This window comes from Phaenicophaeus curvirostris, chromosome 1 (assembly GCF_032191515.1).
Source record: "Phaenicophaeus curvirostris isolate KB17595 chromosome 1, BPBGC_Pcur_1.0, whole genome shotgun sequence".
NCBI lineage: Eukaryota > Metazoa > Chordata > Aves > Cuculiformes > Cuculidae > Phaenicophaeus > Phaenicophaeus curvirostris.
The window spans coordinates 74,706,296-74,727,041 of record NC_091392.1 but is presented as its reverse complement, the minus strand read 5'-3'; the positions used below and the strand labels follow the sequence as shown (position 1 = coordinate 74,727,041).

General features: G+C 40.2%; 1 protein-coding gene across 4 annotated transcripts in view; it reads right to left on the bottom strand.

The window, feature by feature from the left end:
• The window catches only part of LOC138724325 (patatin-like phospholipase domain-containing protein 2), a 520,777-nt gene that overhangs the window by 91,102 nt on the left and 408,929 nt on the right, over nucleotides 1-20,746 (bottom strand). The gene's annotated exons all lie outside the window — the stretch shown is intronic.

Here is a 20,746-nt window from a genome sequence, read left to right as displayed (position 1 = left end):
AGGGGACAACTAGTTTGGCCCAAACCCAACTTCCTTATTGTAGAGAGTAACAGCGTCTGTGACAATCTGTTGTGCATCTGCTGCTATGCTGGTGCTCCTTGTTTTAAACAACAAAGTTGCTGTGTGGCAGGAATCTGCTTTCCCAAACCAGAAAGACTGTCCTCAGCCAGAGCTATTCTTCACTACCCCTTGACTCTGCGGGGTGAAATTAATCTAAGAGCTGAACGCCCATTCCCACATAAGCCATACTGAAATTCTACCTCTGGATCTCTGGTCCTTGAAAGCACTTCAGTCTTGCTGTTAAAATGTGTGGGTATTAAGCTCCTTCCTATTTTGACAAATTGAACTTTCAGGACTTGGCCAAATGTTGCCATGACTCTCTATCCAAATACAGACAATTCTTGGCCAAGTGCCTCAAATTTACTCAGGAGAGAATACCTCGTGGATACAAATGCAGTTCAAATGAAGAACAAAAATACCAGAAAACCGAAAGAATGACACTTTTCTCCCGTCAGCATTGAAGTTTGGTAAGCTACTTCTGCTTAGGTAACTGCCGCAAAATGAGTGAGCTAGCAGGATTTATCATAGTTATGCAGTTGGAAGCCCATGTAGGATACAAACCTGCAAGACACAGGGATGATTTAGATGGCTTCATTACAATGGTGTTTCAGATGGCTAACGGAACCATTTCCTGTAGCACACTGAGTACCCTCAACATTAGTTCAAACCAGCCATCACTGGCCACATAACTTCATGCCTATACTCAATATACCACCTCACTGTATCAATTACTCAGTAAGCAGGTGCACATCAAGACATACTCCAAGGCCCTAGCCACAGGGCCCCAGGAAGCCCCAGGGCTGTGCTGTGCACTGCTGTGGCTCCTGGCTATCCACCCCTGCAGCTTCCGTCGCTTAGGCACCTCAAATACCAGCAGCATTAAGTGGTTTTCCTCAGTAGGGGCCCTCCAAAGCATTAACATGATGGAACTGAGGGGAAACTAATCTAGATAAGAAGACTTTGCATGGTTTTATATACAAAAGGTTTGCATGTTCATTGCAGTGAAGCTGGGCATTAAAGAGGAAAAACAAGTAAGCTAACAAGTAACCATTAAAGATTTTCAGCACTTTTGTTTAAGCATCACCAACATGGCATCAACAGTTCCGGCAATAATCATAGAGATTTATAGGCTTGAGTCACCATTATTATAAGCCAATCAGTCTTCTCTGGGCTATAAAAAATGCCCGTCTGTACCTACCAGCAGAGGTTTACAGGGAGAATTAAGGAACAGCATTTGCCTCTCCAGTCAAAAGAAAAACGCTAAACAGAGATTAATCTGAATCAAATAATATTAACAAAAAGATTCTGAACACAGTGGCCACACTCATGGGAAGGACAGTGTACAGAAATTATGATACCTCATCTCACTGCATCCTTCTCAGCTGCTGATGTGCTTACTACATAATTAATTTGATTTCTTTACTGCAGGATCTGCAGACTGGTGTCCTCTAGTGACTGAATTATAAAACATATGCGGGTGAGTATTTTCTGTCATGCCATACATCACACAGATTGAACAGAAACAATTGCAACCAATAATCAGCTTCATTCTGGTAATGGAAAGAAAGTCTGCAAAAGGGTACACCTTCATTTAAAAATAAAATACTCCCAGATTTTGTGATGATAAGGTTTAGCGCTCAAGTGCTGAGTCATACACTAGTAAAAACTGCCGCTCTATCTTCAGGAGCGGCAAGGAAATCAACAATGCTGATGCCACTCTGCCCTGCTGTACCTATGTATAAATTGTCCCTCTAAGAGATAAGAGAGTGATGGCAAATTCTGCAGGTGGAACAAAGCCTTCTCGCAGATCTCAGGCTTGAACCATACATGCATGTCACATCCATTATCCTTCTGAAATCATCCGAGTTGTGTGGTCTTTGAAAATGAAAGTGAGAAAAGTTTACAAAAATGAAGGGTAGTTTCTGTGCTTTAGGACCCCAGAGTGTGGGTATTACTATCTGCAGAGTGGAACTCCTTACCAAAAGTTGGATTTGGAAACAGTGAAGCTGTTTACACCAATCAAGTAGAGAAAGAAGAAACCTTTGTACTCCCTGCTAATGCCATCACCTAAATGTAGTTCCTTTGGTTAGCTGTGCTGCACCAGTATAATTTTTTCTGGGTTTTGCCACTTCACCAGTGATTAAAATTGCAAAGCCACACAAAAACTTCTGCTGGAGTTCTCACTGTGCACCAATGACAAGCCCTGGCAACGCACAATAGAGTAGTTTTAGAAGCTACCACCTCCAGCTGTCCACTCTGCCTCCCTGCCAGAAATGGCCACCATAGAAGAGAGACAGCAGATGTAAATGTGTGCTGGGTCCTTAGCTGCTATAATTTACAGGCTGGCATATTAACTTAAACTGATATGGATGGTGGTTTCAGATAATAGGCTGATTTGTGAACTGCAGCTGCAATAAGCCAAAGCGTGTCCTCAGGTGCTGCCCTGGAGGCTCTCTTCTAAGTCCTTGTCAGAGGTCTGCAATCAGCAGAATGCCGTCTCTGCTTGGGAACAGTTCATTTCACAGACAGACTGGGTGTCACCTATGAAAGACGATCTACAAAGATGGAATTGTGTCTTTCAGCAAGAAGGGGAGACAGATCCACACTGCCACATGAAGTGATTTAACTAAAAACCACTTTTGGAAGGAGTATTGTTTTGTAGGAGGGGGTGCTGCAGGAAGACACGCCATGCGACAGCATGCAAGATGCAGAAAGAACAGTAACGTGTCATCTGCCTTCTCAGGCTGATTCCAATCATAACCACTAATATGCTGACTTGCCTGATATGTGTGGTACGAGTGATATTCAAAGTAACTGCCACCCAGACATTAAACCCACTGTCATCATCTCTGTCACACACTCAGCTTTTGCTAGCACTGAACACAAGATGACAATTTAATCCTCACACACAGATAACAGTAGCACAGCTGGTCTAACACTGTGCTAAGACTTCAGCCCTCTCACCCCTTACATCTTTTTTTCTTCCAGCTTTGGAAAAGAGTCACCCATAAAATAAGTGAGACTTCTAAGAACTTGGCACGAGTGAGCCAATTAGAACAAAACAAGAACCAAAGAAAATGTTTAGGTTTCAAGCTCCACTGGGAAGACAGTACTTTATTTTTGCCCATACAGTGCATAATCAAATGGTTGGACCTTAACAAATACATAAAACATTATCAGAGGAAGTAAAAGCCATGATGAAAATTCCCTACTCAAAGCTCACACCATTTCAGACTTTAACTTTTTCCGGGTATTCAAGTACCAACCTTGTTCACTTCTGCACCTTAATTGTTTCTGGTGTTGCAAGTGCCCTGCAAAACCAGGCAGTTCTAACCCTACTGACACAGATAACCCTGGAAACGCTGCAGGAGACTTTCAGTTCCTGGGATTGCTATCACTCCATGGTTGGCAGGAATTAAACCCACAGACTAAGATCCACAGTGGGTTTCCAGTTCAATTCTTTAACTATTTGGCTTCAGCCACGAATGATTGGAGATCAGTCTCTCTTAGCAGAACCTTTTGGAGATGTTCATTGTTCCTTCAGTAAATCCCATTAAGAACAGAGACTAAAACTAGTTCTGACTTTGTTTTTATTATTAAAGATCTATATAAGCCTGGCTATTCTAAACAGGATGAAAAAGGAATGTAAATGAAAATATGATATGGGCCAATTTAATCTGTAAACATTTGATTTTTAACCATCCAGGTATGGATCATTTGGTCATTCTTTTTACTCAAAAATACGAAGCAATTTGCTTGAAGTCTTTGAAATGAAGAAATAATTTAAAAATTATTCTATATTTTTCTAGTATTAATTACAACACTATGTACTGCCATTATGTTCCTATGATCTTACGTATTTTGCTCAAGTTATTGACTAAAGGAGTGCTACCACTGAATTCAAAGGGACTGCATATGAAAATTAAGTTACATATACAAATATTTGTGGGAATCAAAGCTTTAAGACACCCTGCAGGGCATTAGTCTACATCAAGAACTATTGAAATACTTGAACTTGTTCACAGACTTTTGAAAACAGAAATCATTAACGTTTAATTGCTGATGCATAGCCAGTGTCTCTGGACTGCAAGAAACTGTGTTTTTTCCAGACAAAGGCTACAATATAGTTTTCAACAAATCTCATTCAATTTATTAAAATAAACACATCCTCCAAATTGTAGGGAAAGCCACAGAATAAGTGGACCTCTTTTCTCATCAGATTGATCTAATGTATGCATCCGTTTTCAAATTAACAAAAAGATCTTAAATCGAAATGGAAAACACCCAATCAGTAGCTTACATGGATTACCACACTATGAAAAAAAGCGTATGTTTTTATACTTGACTTGAACTTTAATAAACCCTGTTTCTCGCTGTCCAATGAAATCTCAAGTCAAAAGCACTCACACAACGACTGGGGCAAGCAGGAATGAACATGCCCTCAGCTACTCCTCAGTCCCAGACTTGGTGAGGGGGTGCATCATGACCACGGCCACCAGAACCACATCCAGGGGTGATCTCTGGTTCAATAATTGAGGCTCCCCAGGGCACTTCCAGAGCCAGGCCCTGGTCCCAGCTTCCTTCGCAGGAGGAGACCCTGTGTCAGGGCTCTGTTTCTGAGGGCAGTGGGCCCTGATGGGGCAGCTGCCTCCCTCCGTGCCTTGGCAAGTGGGCCCATGGCTGCTCACACGATCACCATAGGGCTTTAATCAGTTTAATTAATGACTTCAATTTTCTGTTGTCTAATGAGACGCACACCCTGAACCAAGGCAGAAGTACTGCATGGTTTGCTGTGCTGGACTGCTCTGGAAGCTGGAGTCAGGGACTCTGCTGGGAGCACGGCTGCTGCAAGGATGGTGCAAAAGCTGCCTCTAAGCTTAGCTCTCTCAGGGCGAAGGCTGCCGATTTGGACTGAAGAAAGAACAGTGTGGCTATTGAAATCCATATTTGTGTTAAGTGGGAGTAAGGAAAGAAAAGAAACTATGTTGGGGGGAGGCCATCCCCAAGTACCCCTAATAGAGTAGAATCTGGTTTACATGTGGTTTATTCCACAGTTCTGTTTGCCAGGAGTAATTTTTCTCCAGGTCAAGTCTGTCTTCCCTGTGATGGTAATTGGTGGGTGATTTTTTTCCCATCTCTATCTCAACCCATGATCTTTTCCGTCTTATTTTCTCCCTGTGTCCTGTTCAGAAGAAGGAGTGAGAGAGCAGCTGCATGGAAGTCTCTAAGAATCCATTTCAGATTGCACAGGAGTTTATACTCTGATGTGGCTCTGCTGCTAGCTGTTTTTGCTCTAACCCACCATGAGAACAACAAATTGTGCTAGAGCCATGAATTGTTCACCTTTGATCTGCATGGGGAAATTCATAGTCTTAATTGTTCTCTGACAATTGCAGAGACTGGCACTCTTTCAAGGGGAATAAAATGAAATAAAAGGCAAGTTTACAGCAATCCTTTTGCTTTAGGTTACATAAAGAAATATGTTTATACTGCTTGCAAGATCCATCCATTTTGCAACTATAGTGAAAGATGCCTCAGATACAGGAACCTGGTGTATACAGACACTTGGGAAATGCTTATCAATTAAATTATTGAAATGGGAGCCAAATCCCCTAGTAGCTATAAATGCTGTAATTCTCCTGAAGACAGGAAAGCAAGCAGAGCTATTCTGATTTATGGTAACTGAGGATCTTGCCTTCATAAAAGTAGGACTGTACTTAAAAATATAAGCAATGGATCTAATTTATTATGTTTTATGCACAAGCATGAATTCCAAGTAACATATAAATCAAGAGCTGTTCAGAGCAGGTAAGTTATTCTTGATTCATGCACTGATATTTTGCAGAAGTAAACCCAGTGTAGGTAAGAAGAGAACCAAGCTCAGTATCTGATGAAAATTTAAATTTGATTGCTCTGTATTGGTAATCTTTGACTTTGACCATATGGACTTCTTATGGACAATAGACTATTTCTAAAGGATCTGGGAAAGATAGCTGAAAAATGCAAGTTGACTGTTAGTAGACCAAACAATGACTAGAGTCCAGAAAAATACCAGTGGCACTGGATTTTTACAAGAGTAATTTAGAGCTCTATCCTAATTTTCTGAAGCCAAAGAAATCTTCACTATTGACTTGAGCAGCAGCAGGATGTGCTTATACTTACCATGTTCTTGTTGTAGCCCAGGTACTGAGCCATATAGCTGTAGCTGCCTTAGCTATTTGAACGGTCCTTTTACTAACAAATAGATTTAAATATGTCTGCTAAACCTGTAAAAAGGGGCAGAGTAGTATTGAAAGGTCCATGAATTTCCCTCTGGCTTGGGAATGGTACAAACAGCCAGCATAGTCCCTTTAGTACCACCCTCCCCCCACCACTACCTGAGACAGAGCTTGGTGCTGCCTGAGGAGTGAACAGCAGAATTGGCTTGTGTTGGTTTGTTTCAAATACACATATTGTCTGCCCATATTTGTGATGGAATAGATCTTTGCAGCCAGAACCCATTTATTTGAGCTCTTGGCCTCTGGGAAATGGACACTTTCTGTTTATGGTTTCTAGGGAGCCAAACTTGCAGGGGTGACACTGCAAGTGTTTCAGCCAAGAGACTGTGGTAATGATGACACCTAGCCATCTATCAGATGAGGGTATCTGCCAGGGATCACTGCTGTTGTTGGGCTTTGCTAGTGTATTAAGTGTGTTTGTGACTTCTTGGCGCTGAGGAAAAGTGGCATGGAATAGTCCATCACCAAACTGCTAAACACTTCTCACTCCTTGAAATAGGATGGCAGCATGCAAACTGCTCATTGCTAACCAAGCTAGCTCCCAAAGTGTGCCAAAGAAACTGTTTGACCCATGCTTGAGTCAAAACCCAAGCAGAGATTATTCTAACAACTTGAGTGCGCAGAGGATGAAGATGCAGTGCCCAGCGACTGCAGTGCCAGTGTTGTGTTTTAAAAAGAGGGGATGGCCTACTCAGATTTACTTAATTACTCTTTTCAACATGAAGATAAAATTTCTTATGTTGTCAGAAAGGTTTTGTTTCCCCTTTGGCTCATCTTCCCCCACTCCACCTTCTCCCCCCCTCAGTCTTCCTAGTAGTCCAAAATACTAAGCTAGGTAATGGAAACTTGAAGCATTCAAACTGTGGAGGGTTTGTTTGTGCATTCATTTTAGATGGGTTTTCTTTGGCAGTGGGGAGGGCCAGAAGGGCTTTTCTACCAGTGTAGAAAAAAAATGTGCAGTGCTGCATTTTTGCTAGAGGAGACTGGTAAGTCTCGCTCTCGTCCTGCTGTTTTTCACTTGGCCATGTAATATCTGCTTTATTTTTAGTTTTCATTTCCCTTTACAGAAAGTTGACTAAGTCTCCTTATGACTTTTGTCATTTGTACACAGCATGCTGGGTTTTTGGAAGGCTACAGGACTCCCAGAATTCCCTGTGCTAAGATTTGTTTCCTATACTGTGGTAACCGAATGGCAGGAGCAAGGTGCAATTGATGGCACCTATCTGAGAAAGGAGGAAATATATTCTCTGGCTGCCACTCAGTTTGGGGAGAAAACAAATTCTGAATTTTGCATTACATTTGTAATAGAGGAATAATAGCCTTTAAAGATATTTCATTTGAATTGTCTGATTGGATTAACTACTTAACTATCAATGGAAATACCATGTGATCCCTTGCATAAAACCACCAATATTTGAAAGTATTTGTGTGACTAATGACTGTAAAACAGCGTGGAAAAAACTCCATCACCTGAAAAAGTCCCAGAGCAGCATCTCCCAAAGTTTTGAGTGGTAGGGCGTTATCAGCTCTCAGAATTCCTACCGGGATCTTGCATAACAGTGTTTGTAGTTGCAGGCGCTATTTAAGCTGTATGGTTGCATGGAGCAGATGCAGACCATTTAACATTGCCTAGCAGGTCAACAGTGAGCCACGCTTACAGAACTGTTGCATATGCTGTGCAATACTATGTCTGCCTGATTGTTGTTTTCCCAGCTAGCTCTTCTGTTTATGCTTTACAGTATAGTTTGCCACTGATTTCCTGGTGTGGGAAATTAATGATAACTCTTCATAGAACAGAGTAATTAGTGTAATGAGCTGGTGTCTGGTACGTGCATTTTTCTCCTGCAGAAGCCTAGGAGGCTAAATAAACATCTAAGCAACTGTACTATTTAACGAAGTAGAAGGCTTTCTTAACTGAAAGGTTATGTTTTTAAAGCTGTTTAGTGTACTTTAATGTGCATAGCCTTCAAGATAATAGTCAAAACCATTTCCAGAGATAATTCTGTTTTATTTAGAAAAGGACTTCTTGTACTATTCTAGTCTCCTACTCTAAACTGTGTATCTGAAAGTGCTGACATAGGAGACAATATCCAGCACAACCACAGAAACTGTGAACTCCTTTCATCTGGTCACTGCTAGTCAGCAAGAACTATCTCAGTTGATATTTTTATCATCAAACTAGATCTCATGTCAAGAAATTGGGTTTTGTCTCTGTTTTTGCAGTTGCCAGCTACTACATCTATTGTGTCCTGTATTATGATGTATTCTTATAATCCTGTTTTAAACCCATCATCTGAGTGACATCTGCAGAAGACTTCAGTGCTTTGCTCCCTTCCTCTCAGGGAATCACATTTACCCCAGGACCTAATTCTACACAAAACAGAACATCATTATGTGGCACCAGGTAACACTCAACTAAATTTAACTGCAGGTTTGTATTGAAGTCCAAGTGTTCATAGTCCTGGGACTTTAATTCAAAACCTTTCTATGGCTCAGAGTACAAGCCCTGTGTAACTTGCATGCGTCATCATCCTCTCAGTCACAGAATCACAGAATGCTCAGGGTTGGAAGCAGCCTCTGGAGATCATCTTGTCCACCCCACCCCCCACTAAACTAGATTCACTTACAGCAGGTTGCACAGGAGTGTGTCCAGGAGAGTTTTGAATATTTCCAGAGAAGGAAGCTTCACAGCTTCCCTGGGCAGCCTGTTCCAGTGCTCCATCACCCTCACAGTGAAGAAGTTTTTCCTTATGGTGAGGAGGAATTTCCTGTATTCCAGTTTGTGCCTGTCGCCTTGTCACTGGGCACCACTGAAAAGAATCTGTCCCCATCCTCTTGAAACCCAGCCTTTAGATATTTATAAGCATTGACAAGATCTCCTCTCAGTCTTCCTCTCTTCAGGCTGAACAGATCCAGGTCTCTCAGCCTTTCCTCATCAGTCCCCTCATCATCTTCATGGCCCTCTGCTGGACTCTCTCCAGTAGTTCTTTGTCTTTCTTGAATGGAGGAGCTGGGAACTGGACACAGTACTCCAGATGTGGCCTCATTAGGGCAGAATAGAGCGGGAGGATATCCTTCCTAGATCTGCTGGCCACACTCTTCTGGATGCAACCCAGGATAACATTGGTGGTCTTACTTGTTGTCCACTAGGACTCCTAGGTCCTTCTCCACAGAGCTGCTTTGCAGCAGGTCAACCCCTAACCTGTACTGGTGCATGGGGTTATTCCTACCTAGTTGCAGAACTCTACGTTTGCCTTTGTCAAACTTTATTATGTTCTTCTCTGCCCAACCCTGTAGCCCGTGCAGATCTCACTGAATGGCAGCGCAGCCTTCTGGTGACAGTCCTCCTGGTTTTGTGTCATCAGCGGAACTGCTGAGGTTACGCTGTTCCCTCATAGTCCCCAAGTCGTTCGGTTTAAAGCTTGACTCACCTCAGTCCTTTCTGTCCTATTATTAGTTTGGGGTTCAGTGGTAGCAAGTTGCAGCAGCCAAGGAGCCCTCATGTTATTTAGCATTTGGGGCACATTTCCCTCACTATTTGGAGAGATATTGCCCGTCAGAGGCACCATGCTTGCTGGATCCTGTGGATATGAATGAGCAAAATCAATCTAGTTCTACTGATGGAAAGAGGGTGGAAGAGGGGAACCATGGTCCTTCTCACCCAACTCTTCCTCTTCGTGTTAATATGTGAGTAAACAGGGTCTCTTTACTCTGAAGCCCATTGGAACTTGAAAGAGAAGCCTTCTTTGGACTACTGTCTCACTTATGTTCTGAAGTCACTACGAAATCACTCTTTCAAATTATAACACATTACCGAATTTGATATACATCTTCTCCTTTGGGAACTCATCTGAAATAAGCATACACTTACAGAAAGCTCATTTTCTGGAGCAGTAAGATTCATAGTTTGTTCCAATCAAGTATGAATTTGCTGTTAATACCAATGTGGGCATTCCTCTTCAAAGTAATTTTTAATTATCACGTGAGTCTTTCTCCATCATGGTTCATGTTACTTTTCCTCTTCTCCTTGCCATGTAGTTTTAGAGTTAGGGTTGGATTCATTGTAGAAGTAAGCTGTGACAGGTCTATTGATTTCACCAAAGCTGAATCCAGCTGTGATTTTGAATACTTTCTTTTGTTGGAAGGTCTTGAAGTTGAAATAAAATATGTAAGGCGTTCATGATTGTATACTTTCTTTGTAAGGAAGGGATGAGCATAAGCAAAAAATTTTACTTTCATAAAACTGTAGTTAAGCTGTAAATAAAAAGCTGCATTTTGGCATCTTGCTTTTTGTAAACAAAGCTTCTTCTGAAGGCAATTACGCTTTGTTTAAGAGCAGATCCTAGGTTAGTTTGGAAAAAACATAAATGCCTATGAACTAAATCCACTGTTTAGGTTTGTGTACAAAACCCCTTTGATTCAAGTGGTAGGTAATTAACTGCTTATAGCTGCGGATGAATTTGGCTCATTAGGAATCCAAAAGAAACATCAGGCCAAATCTTTTAGTCCTTGTTAAGTTCTTAGTCAAGTCTAATGAGAGCCAGAGATGTCTTAAGTAATATAAGGCATCCCTGTACATTGTGTTGCACCGTCAGACATTTCCACTTTCCAGCGCTGGATATGTATTCAATGGGCAAGGGTCTGTCATGCACTAAAATGTAATGCTTGCCAACCATAGACTCCATATACAGGCACTGAATGTTGACTCCACTATTATATGGTATCTCTATCAAAAGCTCATAGTAGTCTCTAAAAGCCTGAGAAAGTTCTGGACCAATATTATCAAAAAGATACTAGATATGGTCAAAACCTTCTGTGAGTAGTTCACGTGAAAGTCATAGAATATTTACCAAAGTAATGTGAGCTAAATTTGATTATAGGTATGTTTATTTGACATTTTTATCTATATGGCTTGTCTCACTATTTGAGGGAGTTGTAATTTGCTAGCAAATTTTGAGTATTGCGTCCAGTTCTGGAATTCTCAGCATAAGCAGGATATGGAGCTGTTGGAACAGGTCCAGAAGAGGGCTACAAAGATGATCAGAGGGCTGGAGCACCTCCCCTACGTGGACAGGTTGGGACAGTTGGGGTTGTTCAGCCTGGAGAAGAGAAGGTTCTCAGGAGACCTTACAGCGACCTTCCAGTACCTGAGGGGGACCTACAGGAAAGCCAGTGAGGGACTTGTAGTGATACAACTAGGGGAATGGGTATAAACTAGAGAGGGGCAGATTTAGACTAGACATAAGGAAGAATTTCTTCACAACGAGAGTGGTGAGGTACTGGAACAGGTTGTCCAGGAGAATTGTGGCTGCCCCAACCCTGGAGGTGTTCAAGGCGAGGTTGGATGGGCCTTGGACAGCCTGATCCAGTGCGAGTTGTCCCTGCCCATGGCAGGGATTTGGGACTGGGTGATCTTTAAGGTCCCTTCCAACCCAAACTAGTCTATGATTCTATGATTCTGTGGTTTCGTGATTTAAAAAACAAAAGGAGCTCACAGCTTAAATTCATATACAAGCTATATTATGAATATGGATAGATTAGGTTGTGAACTCAGAGACCAGCTGCTTTTTTTAAGTATCAGCAGTTTCTCAGCTCACTTTTGGCATTTGCTTCCTTGCAAACCATCATCAGATTGGACTTGAAGGAACATTGGATATTTATATGATATCATGGCTGATGCTTTTTAAAATAGGGGAGTATTCTGATGCACAATCTGCACCAGCATTATTGTACACTTAAATTTCTATCCTGAAAGTATAACTGACTATATTTTATATGCATTCTTTATTTCTAATGTATCTTTTTCTTTAATTTGGGTGAGCTGAGCTATTATGTTTTAAAAAAATAATCAGTTTGTAGAGGTTAAACCCGTTTCAGCTAAGATTGAGTTTAAATTTCTTGTTGAACACTAAGTTGTCGTTAGAGGGACACATACCTACCCGAAACACATTAAATACTCTTCTGGAACAAATGAAGGATGCATCAGTGATGCTGATGAGAATGAATATACTTTCGTAGGTACATGTGTAAGATCATAGAGCTATGGAATTGAGAAATCTTTATCTTACATGATGGTAAGACTTGTAGGTTGTAACTTCTTGGAAGGGATTTATTAGATATTAAATTAATGCTCTGCATAATTCTAGACAAGTTGCTGATAACTAGTAATGTATAATACACAGAACAAAACCAGAATGACAAGATAAATTTATTTTTGCTCTTTAAGAAAATAAACTAGTAATGCAAATTAAGTATTTTAAAGTATCAGATATTACCCTAGGATTTATCCATGTATATTGAAATACAGATCTCAAATACTGGCAAAGTTACTGTGCCATATCTTGACTTCCTGTGAAAGTTCACTAAAGTTGCCAGAAGTACCAGCATGTTCAAAAGGTAAGTGTTCCATATTATGCAGTCAATTTGTTCCTAAATTGTAGTCATGAATCACTTGTGAGTTTTCTAGCTCCCAAGGCTCTCTGGATACTATTGTGAGCTTCTAGTGAGAAGTACGATACATATTTTTCTAAAAATGCATCTTCTGCCTGTGTAATTGGCATAGTTGCTGTAGGAATACTACCTGATTGCCAAAGGGAAGGGAATGATCTTCTAAGCCACTGATCTGCTACTGAAAAATATGAACCCTTAAGTCTAATCAGCTTGTTCAATAAATTAACAATGAAAGTTTTTATATATGAAAGAAATTATAGCTGATTAAGTTTAATTTGAAAACATGTCAGGCAGCTTGACGTTTCTCTGAGTAAAACATAGAAGCTAAGCCAAGAGACTCAGTAACAGGAAAGTTGTAATATTTCAGAGTTCAAGGAGTAACAACTACCATTCTTCTTAGTTTCCAGTGCAAATAATTTTTCAATGATAAAATTGGCAAGACACCAGCTATTTGTGAACTTGAGAGTATGTGTGGATTCTTGCCTTCAATGAAATGAAATGGAAAGTAGAGCCATACTCTACATAAAAATAAAAACTAAAAAACCACAGATCTATTCTCTCACAGTAGCTTTCTTGGTGGGGCACTAAATATTTTTCAAACCCAGCTGCCCTAATGAAATTTAAAGGGTGAAATTCTGCAAAGGGATGTGCAGGGAAATTCCTTTTCCTTCAGTTTGTCCTCTGGGCTTGCATGAGCTGGTCTTCAATAAAGCGTTTCCACAGAAAATATTCTGTAAATTCCAGACCAACTTTGTTCCCAGACATTGCAAAGCTAAGAAAACTCTCATACAAAGAGAGAATGAAGGAGTGTAATACCAAGGATACAAAAATGGGATTAGGACTTTGAAAGGAGACAGGAGGAAGGAGAGGAGTAGCAAAAGAAAAGGAGAAAGAGGGAGGGACCTAAGCCACTTTCTCCCAGAGAGACAGGGGAGCTTAAAAAATTCTAATTAATTAGTGAAAACTAATTAAATAACAAATAAGGTATCGTCTCTGGAATAAAAGGTTAATCTTCTCTTTATTAAATGCAATATAATAAAATGGTAAAGCTTATTGTACATTCAGGGCTGCATTTTCTTCCAGCATTCAAGGAGAATATATGTTACTCTTGATTTCCTCTTAAACGCACTAAAATGTGAAAGTAAGGATCGTACTTAGACAATCTTGTCTTCTGGCCAGCTAGTTTGTTAGAGAACTTCTCTGAGACTGTCTGCAGTGTCCGGAAGCAAAAACTATAGGTTTGTTAGAATTATCGGGCGTAGATCGATGTGATTTCACCACTGGAGGGCAGTACAAGTGCTGTTTTCCAGGAGTTTTCCTAGGGGACGTTACAAGAGATCTCTCTCCTTATTTAAAACTCAAGCAATTCAGAGGCTCAAATCATGGCAGATCTTGGCTTCTAGGACTCCATCCCACAAGTACTGATATGAATAATATTTCACAAGGCTTTTCAAGGAGAAGTTGGTTAAGGCTGAAACCAGAGAAGAATGTATAAAGAGTGGAATTTGGCACTTGCAGAAACCACCAGCAAAAGTAAAACGGAGTGGTAGTTGACTCTGAAAATGACCTGCTCTGATGTTTGATGCAGGTCAATAGGATGAGGAAACATGTATTTTTAGTTTAGGTGGGTTTTTTTTTTTGTGGAAAATGGGTCTCAGATTTGTGCTGGGAGAGAAGAGGAGGAGGAGAAGTGCTTGTTCTTGTAGTAGAACTGTCTTGATCTTGAGACTCCTGCATACTCTGTCATCCCAAGGGCCAGATCAAGCTACTAATATCTGTTTCTGTTCCTTACAGCAGCCAACCTCCCCCCCGCAAAAAACCAAAACAAAACAAACCCAAAACCCTTCAAGAAAAAAATATTTCATGTTACCAGTTGTCACACTTATGGCAGAGGAGCAGCTGCTGCAGCTCTGTTCTGCTCAGGAATCCAGATTTGTGATGCTTTTCTCCAAGAATAGTGCAGAGCTGTGAAGAACAGCCACAATGAAGGCAGGATTGAGCCACTTTCTTGCAATTGCAGTTGTTTACATGTTAAAACAAAACTCCCCCGCTGATGTCCCTACAATGGTCTTTGATGGTACTGTGATGCACTTGTGGCTTATAGTCATCTGATCTTTTTTATTACATTTATTTTCAGGACGAACAGCCACAGCTGTCAAACAATTACATTAAGTCAATTGGAATCCTCGATCAAGGAGAAAGTATGTTTACCAGGGTAATAAAAGAAACCACGTGCAGGAGTAATAATTCATTTCAGATAAGTAGATGTTGTTTTTGATAAACTGGTATCAATTTAGTGACATTTTTAAAAGGATATTGCCTTGTTGTTGCATCATCAAGCTCTGGTCATACTTCTATGCTTAGAGTTTTTATGGTTGCCTTGCATTTTTTTAATTATTACTATTATGTAAAGTACTAAGTAGCATTTTAAAAACCTCTGTTATCCAGAACGTGAATCTCTTTTTAGCATCAAAAACCGAAGTAATGTTGCAAAATATCTCCGTGTAGGGCTGGCATAGTCCTATGATTTTATTTCCTAGTGAAGTAGTGATTTGTAAATGGCCAACTGTAATGAAACAAGATTAACAACTAAGATAATGATAACAACCCTTATCTTTTGTCACCCAGAGTCGTTGAGATTCACCACTCAGATATGGCCACACCTTAACAACTCTGAGCTGAGCTAATTTCATTCCCCCTGGATATGCAGTGAAGTTCCAGGAATAAAGTATGCTTGTAATTTTGGGGAAAAAAATAAGAATTTGAAAACAATTCTGTGTATAAATTTCTTTGTTTCAGATTTGGCACCCCAGATGGGACCCTCTATGCCTGGCTGCAGGACCCATTTAAGATCGGGACTCTTTTGGGTACCCCTGGAGATTTCTCCAGAGAGACTCCTCAACTGGATCTCTGCAGGGACAGACAAAGACCATCAGATAAAAAAGGTACGCTTTAATTATTTTTAGGTCTTGGTTGTAAGGTCGGTTTGGGGATCGGTCCATTAGTGTATAACGCAGGGTGAGCAGATGCTGGACAGCTACCATCTTGTAGGCATACATTGAAGTTGCTTAGGTCTTGGTTGTAAGAGGAGAATATTCGATTTCTGTCAGGAGGTCTTGGTTGTAACAGGAGTATTTTTTTTTCTCAAGAGGTCTTGGTTGTAACAGGGGTATTTTTTTCAGGAGGTCTTGGTTGTAACAGGAGTATTAACTAATATCTGGTTTCTGGGTTTTGTCGGTGTGGTCAGGAGATCTTGGTTGTAAGAGTGACATTAACTAAAGAAAATGAAGCTATAGGCTCTATATGTCATTTTGAAGTGAATATGTGGTCTCTATATGTCATTTTGAAGTGTTTAAGTTAATGTTGTTTTGTGTTATTAAGTATTGGTATGAAATTGTATTTGCTTTAGAAATAATTATAAGCTTTGCCCAGGTTGTATATGGATGGCTGATTAATGTCCATTACATCCTAATAACAGTACACACCTATGTCTTTGTTATATTGTGTGTGGTGTAATAAGAAATTGTAGGTAAAAGATGGGTGGGATTTTAGTTGTCCTAAGTATAAATTTGGGACAGATTGGAACAATAAGGAAGGGTCCGTCTATACAGTGCCAGTGATACTTGTCTGGTGAAATAGAACACAGAACCCATAAGATGGGAGGCTGGCAGAGTGGCTGCACTTTAAAGAAAAGCCAGCTGGGATATATTTTAGATCATTAAGATCTTAGATCATAAGGGGATCTGTGGCCCACCAAGTGGTGGACAAACAGATAAACCCTGATAAAAGCTCTTGATAATCAGTGGTGGCTGGTGTATAAGCTTGATTATGGGGAAAAGTGGCCGTAACACCTTGTTGAAATTAATGTTCTCAAGGTGTGAGAAGAATCGGGTAAAGTCATGTGTGCAGATACGTTTTTCGGTTTGTAAAATCAGCTGCAGTGGCAAGAGAATGTGGCAAGAGAACGTGGCAAGAGAATGGGGTCTGGGATTAAGAAGTAATCAGTGTGCGTACTGTAGAGGAATCAGGACTGGGTGTTGTAGCTGAGCTTGAATGACTGGGACATGGTGAAATCACCTTAGACGATCCACTGGTTAAAATAAAGCTGCAAAATATGAGTGAAAAGGTTATATTCTTGATAGATATGGGAGCCTCTGTGTAAACCAGCAACTGATTCCTGCAGATCAAAATAAAATACTGTGAGTGTAATAGCAGCTACTGGCCAAATCGAAAAAACATTCTTTATGCAGTCTGCTAAATATGAATTGGAAAACAGGTGGGTACACATGAATTTGTTTGCTGGGAGCTCCTAGACCATTATTGAGAGGAGATTTATTAAAGCAGATAGAGACAGAAATAATACTTGGAGCAGGAGGTACAAAATTTAAAGTGAGAGATCATCAACTAATAAAAGTATTGAGTTTGTCTTTAAAACAGGTGGAAAACAAACACTGGTAACAGCAGAGATTTTAGAAAAGGTTCATCCAGGCATGTTGGCTTCTGAGATATCTGGCAAGACCAGAAATGTGGAGCATGTGAAGGTAAAATTGGCCCCTGTGTATGTCAGGTAATAGCCTCTGCAATTAGAAGATTGCAAGGTGATAAAAATGATTACTGACAATTTTTTTTTACAATATGGATTATTAAAAGAATGTAAATGAGAATATAATACTCCAATATTGCCTGAAAAAAAAACCTAGATAAAAAGCTATATGTTAGTGCAAGATTTAAGGGCCATAAATAAAATCATAAGAACAACTACATCAAGTGGTGGCAAATCCCTGTACCTTGTCGACCAATTAAAAGATCACTTGTGGTTTACCATACTGGATTTAAAGGATGCCTTCTTCTGCTTGATATTGACTGAAGAATGCAAAAAGGTGATTTGCCTTTGAATGGGAATATCCTGAAACTGGTAGAAAAGAACAACTAACCTGAACAGTATTGCCTCAAGGTATTAAGAACAGCTGAACTATTTTTGGGAACCAGCTGGCTCGAGACCTGGAAACATGGGACTAGAACCCTGCAACAGTATGTGACCTCCTGAGAGTTACACAAACAAAGGAGGACTGTGAGCAACGGACCGTAAGTCTAATGGACTGAGTGGGTATCAGGTCTCTCAGCAGAAGGCCCAGCCTATGCAACAACAACTTGCTTACCCTGGGTTCGAGATCTCCAGAGGACACAGAGAGCTTGGAACAGCCTGAAAGGGAGCTATTTGCTGCACACTCATGCCAGGAATGGTAAAGGAGCTCAGAGCCTTGCTGGGAGTGACAGGTTGGTGTCATTTATGGATATATAACTATGGACTCTTAGTGAAACCATTGTATGAACCATTGAAAGAATATCCAATGGGATCATGAAATTTGGCATGGACTGGGGAGGCATGAAGGGCATGTGAATAATTAAAGAAGGAATTGATGAAGGTCTTTAGGTCTCCCTGATGTTTCAAAGCCAAACATTCTGGTCATTTTCACCACTAACATTGTGAATCTAGCATCTTTCCTTAGTGGAGTCACTTTGGAACCAGTAACACATGACTAACTGAAGATGATGGAGAGAGTATACTCCAGCTGTCCAGATCTAAAAGAAGATCTGCTTATGGATGTGGAAGTTTCCTGGCACACCGATAGAAGCAGCTTTGTGAAGCAAAACCGTCACAAGACTGGGTACACTGTGACCACCACTAGGGAAATGATTGAGGTAAAACAATTACCCCCAAGGCACATCAGCCCAGAAAGCAGTGATGATCACCCTTAACTCAAGCATTGGAATGGACTCCTTACCACCCAAGGAAGACATGTTAGACATGCAGCAGAAATCTTAAGACTGCTGGAAGCTGTAAATCTTCCAGAAGAGGTGGCTATCACGCACTTCAAAGGTCATCAGAGAGGTAATACTGGCCAGAAAATTTGTAACAAATTGGCTGGAGATTTTGAGGCCAGGAAGGCCGGAGAAAAAGGCAGAAGTAATACCTGCTTTGATTCCAGATGGTAAACTTCAAATCCCTGATTCTGATTTAAAATCTGAGAAATATTCAAGCCAAGATAGAATTTGATTATCAATAGGGCAGGAAGGGAAGTAGATAATGGGTGATTTTATGTTCCAAATGGACAAATAATAATGCCATCAGGAGTGCTATGGAAATTGGTCTTAGAGGAGTTACAAATGAAATAACAAAAACTCAGAGAAAACCAGAACAAACAAACCCATTGGGGCACAGATATTCTGTATAAACAGTAGGAATGCAAATAGATCTCTCTGAACTCCCAATAAAAAGGGGGGGTACTGGTATTCATTAGTATTAACAGATACTTTCTCAGGTTGGCCAGAAGCTTTTCCTTGCAGGACAAGTAAAGCAGAAGTCACAAGAGTGTTGTTGAATGAAATTATATCTCATTTTGGAGTGCCTGCAGTAATATCGTTTGAGAAAAACTGGCTTGTACAATATACAATATTACGGCCTTTTGTTTAAATGTTGTTTTTTCATTACAACGTATATTTATTCCATATATTCTGGGAATCCCTGCAAGCATTCAAACCTTTGGAAACTATACGTGGTTGTCAAAACTGTCATATAAAGCTGAAACTACGCTGGTTTACTTTTAACGCCAGGAGTAGCTGTGTCCATGAATTATAACACTTTAAAGAGATATATTTGTAGGTATGCAAGAAAACTTAATTATACCTTGAGCCTTGGAGGCCTTGAATCTTGAAACTAAACAACTTCAGCATCAGTTTTAGAAAATAAAGCTGCAATTGATTATCTGTTATTAAGATACCCTAAAGGATGCTCTGGTTTTAAGGGCATGGGTTGTTCCAATTCAACTGATCAGTCTTAGACTGTAGGAATCTCTATAAAAATTAGTATGGCCTTCTTAACTCCATACCAGAGTGGGAGGGTATAGAATTTTCTTAGTTAACTTCCTAGCTCCTAAACTTGCCCTGTTTGAAACAATTTTTTCCCAGTGTTGTAGCATTGGGACTATCAGTTTTGTTAACTCATATGGTGTTTCAACATGCATTTTGGTGTTGTCAGTGAAGAGTAGTAGGTTATGAGACATGGAAAAGAAATCAGATCAGACACACAGTAAAATCAGGAAAATATTTTAAGAGGACTGTAAACAATAGGACTTGTTGTGACTCTTTTGCAAAAGAATTTGCAAAGGCCTTGAAAAAGGGGGGATTGAAGTAGTGATTTGTAGATGGTCAACTGTAATGTGTTAGAAACAAGATTAACAACTAAGATAATGATAACAACCCTTATCTTTTGTCACCCAGAGTCGTTGAGATTCACCACTCAGATATGGCCACACCTTAAGGACTCTGAGCTGAGCTAATTTCATTGCCCCTGGATATGCAGTGAGGTTCCAGGAATAAAGTATGCTTGTCATTTTTGGGAAAAAATAAGAATTTGAAAACAATTCTGTGTATAAATTTTCTGTGAAATCACTGCTTGGCAGAAGCACTCTGAGGACAAATCCCGAGTCTTCTCCAGTGCTGAATAAAGTGCACATGCATTAATGGTTAAATCAAACTGTTAAGCGTAAGTTTCTTTGTTTCACTAGTTACTAGATGCTTGTGGCTTGACTAGCAGCACTTGGCTTATTTAAGAAACTAGATTCTCTCTGGCAGTACAACTTCTGTAATTGTTTAGCCCTTTGCAAGACTGATGTAAAACATCCTGTCAAATCAGAAGAATGGCACTTTTCTCCCTGTGTTTCCCCTAGGTCCCCTGGAAGGCTGCTATAAGGTCTCCTTGCAGCCATCCAGGCTCCAGGCTGAACAATCCCAACTCCAATGCATTTGACATACTCAAAATACTTTCCTAGTTTATCTATGGGCTTGGGTTTTTTTAAAATTTAAATCTCAATACAAATTTGAACAGTAAAAAATCTCTCATTTAAATCAAGGAAGAATTGGTGGCATAACTATGGGACAGCTAGATTTTTAGCATT